The sequence below is a fragment of the Arachis ipaensis genome, chromosome B3, assembly GCF_059453495.1.
Source record: "Arachis ipaensis isolate K30076 ecotype BB chromosome B3, ASM5945349v1, whole genome shotgun sequence".
Classification (NCBI taxonomy): Eukaryota; Viridiplantae; Streptophyta; class Magnoliopsida; order Fabales; family Fabaceae; genus Arachis; species Arachis ipaensis.
The window spans coordinates 73,268,699-73,276,531 of NC_142438.1; positions in this window are offsets into that span (position 1 = coordinate 73,268,699).

Sequence of the window (7,833 nt, forward strand, 5' to 3'; positions counted from 1 at the left end):
ACAAACAGCAAAAGGAAAAAGAAAATAAAGAGCAAGGTCCAAAGCTCTGAGCATCAATGGTTAGGATGGTCTAAAATGATTAAAAGCTCAAATAAGCTATTTTCCTAACTACATACTTGTGGTGTGAATGTGTCAAGTAATTCTTGAGACAAAGCACTAAGAGTCAAGACCAAATGCAATTACAGAGTATGCCAAAGGCTCTGAGCACCACTGTTTGGGAGAAATAAAAAGAAAAACTAGAACTCAAAAGAGTTCTCTAGTTAAGTACTTGTGGTGTTGTTGTATCATGTTAAGCTTGAAGACAAAATACTTAGAGTCGTGGCTAGGCTCAAGGTGCACAGCACCAAAGGAAAAGAAAAGAAAAAGCTGTGTTCAAGGATTAATCAGAGCTTCAAGAGAAAGAGAGTCCATAATACCATCTGTGTTCAAGGATTAATCAGAGTTGTGTTTACAGAGCATGACTCACTTCAAAATTTTATGTCCAAATTTAATTTTTAATATTATCTTTTATGATGGAACTTCTCCCGTACATCCGTCAGTTACGTTACATAAAGAAACCATTTCCATAGTGAACGACAACTCATATTCTCTATCTCATTTTCATCTATATTTCAGTATTTCAGTAACAGTTGTAGAAAAATAATGTGTAACATCTTCTTCAATTCTTTACTCTATTAATTTACCTTTTAATTTGTTTCATTTTTTTACTTCGATTTCTAATTCAAGATGCACTTCTCTGTATGGAACAATTATTATTAGAATAAAAAAAAATAGTCATTATGACAGAAATTAAAAAAAATAGTAAATAAAAATTAGTAGAAAAAATAGTTATTATGTTAGAAATCAGAGTTGTCAATCATACAATGGGACTATTTTAGTTCAACCATGTCGAAAAGAATAAAAGAAAATTTGAATCTAAATTTATTAGATATTAAATAAAATAAAATTACATAAAATATTTTTTACCGTATAAATTAAATAAAAAATTATCAATATTTTTAAATAAATATTTTATACAACAACTGCCATATAAAACTCACTAAATAGTAAAAAAGAGTTGAACATCAGACTCCTATATCCTTTTGTATATTGTTATTCTGTTATAGTATAAATAATAATTTTGGAATTATTTAAATATTTTAATATAAATTATTTAATATTGTCAGAACTAAAAAAATTAAGAAATAAAATTAATATTTCTTCTAAGAATGATTATTTTTAAAATTATAAATACACAATAAAAAATTAGAGTACATTAAAATGTTATTATAATAAAAAATAATTCAAAAGAAAAGATTAACAAATTAATGGAAAATATATACACAACTAACCAATCTTATCATCATTCAGTATATTATTTAGACTCATTCTAATACTTGAATATCTAAAAAATAGATTATTAACAGATAAATAATATTTTTTGAATTATCTAAATCTTTTAATATAAATGATTTAATATTGTTTGGACCAAAAAAATTAAGCAATAAGATTAATATTTCTTCTAAGAATAATTTTCATCAAAATTATAAATACATAATAAATATCTAGAGTACGTTAAAATAGTACCATAATAAAAAAAATTCAAATATTAAATTAATAGTGTAAATTTTGTAAGTGAATAATTATCAATCATAATACACTGTATTATAGATATATGTAACATATTATATTAGAAATAATTAAAAGTTTACTAATTATGAATGAAAGCTTTTAAATAATAATAATTTATACCCACTAATGTTATTATTGTTCTGAGATGTCAGGGCATCTTGGCCAGTTTCATTGACCTTTTTCATTACTATTTTAGGGTAGTTTCATGCATTCTCTTAGTAAATAAGCAAGTTTTGGGTGAATATACACTTACATCTTGATTCAAGCAAACATTGTGAACTTTACATGATTTCATGAGAATTATGCATGAATTGAATGATAAAATGGATGATGCATGAACTCATGACTTGAAACAAAGCTTTGATGCACCTTATTTGTTTGATTTCAGGACAAAGGAAGCAAAGAAGAGCCACGTTAGCAGCCACGTTAGTCCCACTAACGTGACCACTAACGTGGAATGGGAGTAAGTTTGCAACGTTAGTGGAAAAGTTACCACCAATAACGCCTTCGAAGGCCATCATAACCCACGTTAGTTGCTACGTTAGTTACATTAACATGGGAACTAACGTGGAAGGAAAAAGAAGCTCCAACGTTAGTGGTAAAAGTAAACACCACTAACGTTTCAAAAGGCCACACATAGCCACGTTAAGAGTCACGTTAATCTAATTAACGTGAACTCTAACGTGGAATAAGAAGAGATCGCCAACGTTAGTGACACTCACCTTTGTCACTAACGCTGGATCAGGCCAAGATTGCCTACTTTAGTGGTCACGTTAAGACCACTAACGTGAATGGTAATGTGGAGCAAGGGATGATATGCCAACGTTAGTGACACTAAGCTTTGTCACTAACATTGGAGATGGCAAGCACACCCACGTTAGTGGTCACGTTAATTCCATTAACGTGAAGCACTAACATGGAAGGAAGGGGCGTTTTGAAGCGTTAGTGACAAAGGTAAGTGTCACTAACGCCCTCGAGTTTTGGCATGCCCACGTTAAGGGCCATGTTAGTTACACTAACGTGGATCATTAACGTAGGAAAGAGGGACAAGGAGCAGCGTTATTGGTAAAAGTAAGTGTCAATAATGCTTGCAAAGGGCTAAGAGGCTACGTTAGTAATCACGTTAGTACCACTAACGTTGAAGTTAACGTGGATCAACTGGTTTGGAACGTTAGTGACAAAGTTATTGTCACTAACGCTTTCGAACCCAAGTTCACACTTAACATTAATGCCACTAACATCCTAACTAACGTCCTACCATGCCTAACTCACATTCTTTCTGCAAGCAAAGCTGAGCCCACTGAAGACTGTAACCACTTCAACTAAAGATCAAGGGCCCATATCCAAGACTTGAAGAGCTAACTAGAAGATCAGAAGAGTAGTATATATAGGGATAGTTTTGAATTAAAAAGGGGATTGGAAATTTAGAAAGCTACACTTTGTACATTTTACTTTCTCTGTAATTTCTAGTTTAATTTCAGAATGTACTCTTCTCTATCATCTTCCATTTTCAGAGCTATGAACAACAAAATCCCTTTTCATTGGGTTAGGGAGCTCTGTTGTAATTTGTTGGATCAATTATAGTTTTCATTCTTCTTCTTCTTTCTTTTCTCTTGATTTACTAGAAAGATTTCGATCTTAAATCAATTGGTTAGTTGTCTTGGAAAAGAAACTCTTCATAATTGGATCTCCTCTGAGCCTTGGAAAAGGGATGAGGATCATGCTAGAATTGCTTTCTCTTGTTGGACCAAATTGGGGTTTGGATGGATATAGTGACATATAATCCTACCAACACTTTGATTTGGAAATACATGTGGTATAATCAGTGACCATACTTCATCTCTTCCCATGAGTAATTAAATCAAGGAATTGGGTAATTGTTCAAGCTTAGAGAGATTGGGTTGCCAATGAATTGGAATCCAATCACTTAAGATTGCCAAGGAGATCAATGAATGCATTGATTGAGGAAGAGATGAGAATGAACTTGATCCGGAGAATGCAACATCTCCTAAGCCCAATGAATCCCCCATTTCTGATCTTACCCATTCTCTTTACCTTCTGCCATTTACTTTTATGCTTATCTCCCCAAATCCCCATTTAAGATTCTGCAATTTACTTTCTGCAATTTACATTCCGCCATTTATTTCCAGCACTTACATTTTTTGTTATTTGCTTTTCCGCCATTTAATTTTCTGTAATTTCTCAACTTAATTTCTGGTTAGTTGAACTAGAACATTCCTCTAATTAAAGTTGCTTGACCAATCAATCCCTGTGGGATTCGACCTCACTCTATTGTGAGTTTTTACTTGATGACAATTCGGTATACTTGCCGAAAGGAAATTTGTTGAGAGACAAGTTTCCGTGCATCATTCTATCTATTACTTGGATTTGGACCAATTCTATTGTTATTTTGAGTATCTGACTCCTTAAGAAGTAAATATATTATTGACATGAGATTAATGCATTTTTAAATTCTACCAAAAATAAAGTAATTTCTTATGTAAATCATAGCTACTAAGAGTAAAAAAAATATAATAGTAATTATTAAAATATAGATCTAAACGAAAAAATTATTATTTATAATTTATAATAATTAATGTAGATAAAGTAACTCAAGCAAAATATTGAAGGTCAATAATTTTGGGCATGCGTCTATTTCTATTTGTGATATCTTTAAAAAAAAGATAAATTGGATTAAAAGCAAATTAAATAAAAAAATTTCTATGTATATTCAATAATACTAATAAGAGATGAGATGAGGAGAGAGAAACAGATTAGAGGTAAAAGATAACGGGTAAAAGTTATATCAAGGTGGCCAAGTAGTGGAGAAGTTAATAGAAAGGATAATAATGGAAAGAAATCTTGGACACCAAACCCATGTATTGCCATTATATATTGTTATAGATAATAATAATAATGATAATAATGATAATAATGATAATATAATAAGAGTAATAACAACAGCAACACCAACAACAACAACAACAACAACAACAACAACAACAACAACAACAACAACAATAATAATAATACTAATAATAATAATAAATTTAATTTTTGTCTAATTAAAATATTTTTTGATAAATAATTTAAATTTTAGTCAAATAAATAATAATTAAATTAAACTTCAATAATCATAAAATTCTATTTAATTATTTTTGTTAAAAATAATTTTCTTAAAAACTATATCTCAATATAATATAATAACTTATAATAACTACATAAGTGATAAGGTCCAGGCATGGCCGAATGGCCAGCCCTCCCAAAAGTCTAAGATAGCATAAAACTAATCAAAGATCTGATCTGAAGATGTAAATACAATAGTAAAAAGTCCTATTTATACTAAACTAGTTACTAGGGTTTACAGAATGAGTAATTAATGCAGAAATCCACTTATGGGGCCCACTTGGTGTGTGCTTGGGCTAAGCATTGAGCTTTACACATATAGAGGCTTCTCTTGAAGTTGAACGGCAGTTTGTAACCTGTTTCTGGCGTTTAACTCCACTTTGCAACCTGTTTCTGGCGTTTGACTCCAGAATGCAGCATGGAACTGGCGTTCAACGCCAGTTTACGTCATTTATCTTTAATCAAAGTATGGACTATTATATATTTCTGGAAATTCCTAGATGTCTACTTTCCAACACAATTAAGAGCGCGCCATTTGGAGTTCTGTAGCTCCAGAAAATCCACTTTGAGTGCAGGGAGGTCAGAATCCAACAGCATCTGCAGTCCTTCTTCAACCTCTGAATCTGATTTTTGCTCAAGTCCCTCAATTTCAGCTAGAAAATACTTGAAATCACAGAAAAACACACAAACTCATAGTAAAGTCCAGAAATGTGAATTTTAATTAAAAACTAATAAAAATATACTAAAAACTAACTAAATTATACTGAAAACTATGTAAAAACAATGCCAAAAAGCGTATAAATTATCCGCTCATGACAACACCAAACTTAAATTGTTGCTTGTCCCCAAGCAACTGAAAATAAAATGGGATAAAAAGAAGAGAATATACTATGAATTCCAAAATATCAATGAAAATTAGCTCCAATCAGATGAGCGGGACTTGTAGCTTTTTGCCTCTTGAATAGTTTTGGCATCTCAATTTATCCATTGAAGTTCAGAATGATTGGCATCTATAGGAACTCAGAGTTCAGATAGTGTTATTGATTCTCCTAGTTCAGTATGTTGATTCTTGAACACAGCTACTTTATGAGTCTTGGCCGTGGCCCTAAGCACTTTGTTTTCCAGTATTACCACCGGATACATAAATGCCACAGACACATAACTGGGTGAACCTTTTCAGATTGTGACTCAGCTTTGCTAAAGTCCCCAATTAGAAGTGTCCAGGGTTCTTAAGCACACTCTTCTTTTTGCTTTGGACCTCGACTTTAACCGCTCAGTCTCAGGTTTTCACTTGATACCTTCACGCCACAAGCACATGGTTAGGGACAGCTTGGTTTAGCCGCTTAGGCCAGGATTTTATTCCTTTAGGCCCTCCTATCCACTGATGCTCAAAGCCTTGGATCCTTTTTATTTACCCTTGCCTTTTGGTTTTAAGGGCTATTGGCTTTTTGCTCTTGCCTTTTGATTTAAAGAGCTTTTGGCTTTTTCTGCTTACTTTTTCTTTTTCTTTATTTTTTTTTCGCAATTTTTTTTTGCAAGCTTTTGTATTCACTGCTTTTTCTTGCTTCAAGAATCATTTTTATGATTTTTCAGATTATCAAATAACATGTCTCCTTTTTCCTTATTCTTCAAGAGCCAACATATTTAACATTCATAAACATCAACTTCAAAAGACATATGCGCTGTTCAAGCATTCATTCAGAAAACAAAAAGTATTGTCACCACATCAAAATAATTAAACTAGTTTCAAGGATGAATTTGAAACCATGTACTTCTTGTTCTTTTGTAATTAAAACAATTTTCATTTAAGAGATGTGATGGATTCATATTCATAACTTTAAGGCATAGACACTTAGACACTAGTGATCATGTAATAAGACACAAATATAAATAATCATAAAGCTTAAAAATCGGAAAACAAGAAAATAAATAAACAAGGAGATTAAGGAATGAGTCCACCTTAGTGAGGGTAGCGTTTTCCTCTTCTTGAAGAACCAATGGTGCCCTTGAGCTCCTCTATGTCTCTTCCTTGTCTTTGTTGTTCCTCCCTCATAGCTCTTTGATCTTCTCTAATTTCATAGAGGATGATGGAATGCTCTTAGTGCTCCATCCTTAGTTGTCCCATTCTGGAACTTAATTCTCCTAGGGAAGTGTTGATTTGCTCCCAATAATTCTGTGGAGGAAAGTGCATTCCCTGAGGCATCTCAGGGATTTCATGGTGAGGAATCTCCTCATGCTCATGTTGAGGTTCATGATCTCTTGTTTGCTCCATCCTTTTCTTAGTGATGGGCTTATCCTCTTCAATGAGGATGTCTCCCTCTATGTCAATTCCAGCCGAATTGCAGAGGTGGCAAATGAGGTGAGGAAAGGCTAACCTTGCCAAATTGGAGGACTTGTCAGCCACCTTGTAGAGTTCTTGAGGTATAATCTCATGAACTTCCACTTCCTCCCCAATCATGATACTATGGATCATGATGGCCCGGTCTATAGTAACTTCAGACCGGTTGCTAGTAGGAATGATTGAGCGTTGAATGAACTCTAGCCATCCCCTAGCCACTGGTTTGAGGTCAAGCCTTCTTAGTTGAACCGGCTTGCCTTTTGAGTCAATTTTCCATTGAGCTCCTTCCACACATATGTCCATGAGGACTTGGTCCAACCTTTGATCAAAGTTGACTCTTCTAGTGTAGGTGTGTACGTTTTCTTCCATCATTGGCAAGTTGAACGCCAACCTTACATTTTCTGGACTGAAATATAAGTATTTTCCCCGAACCATAGTAAGCCAATGCTTTGGATTCGGGTTCACACTTTGATCATGGTTCCTTATGATCCATGAATTTGCATAGAACTCTTGAACCATTAAGATCCCGACTTGTTGAATAGGGTTGTGAGAACTTCCCAACCTCTTCTTTGAATCTCAAGTCGGATCTCCGGATACTCATTCCTTTTGAGTTTGAAAGGAACCTCAGGGATCACTTTCTTCTTGGCCACAACTTCATAGAAGTGGTCTTGATGGACCTTAGAGATGAATCTCTCCATCTCCCATGACTCAGAGGTGGAAGTAATTGCCTTCCCTTTCCTCTTTCTAGAGGTTTCTCT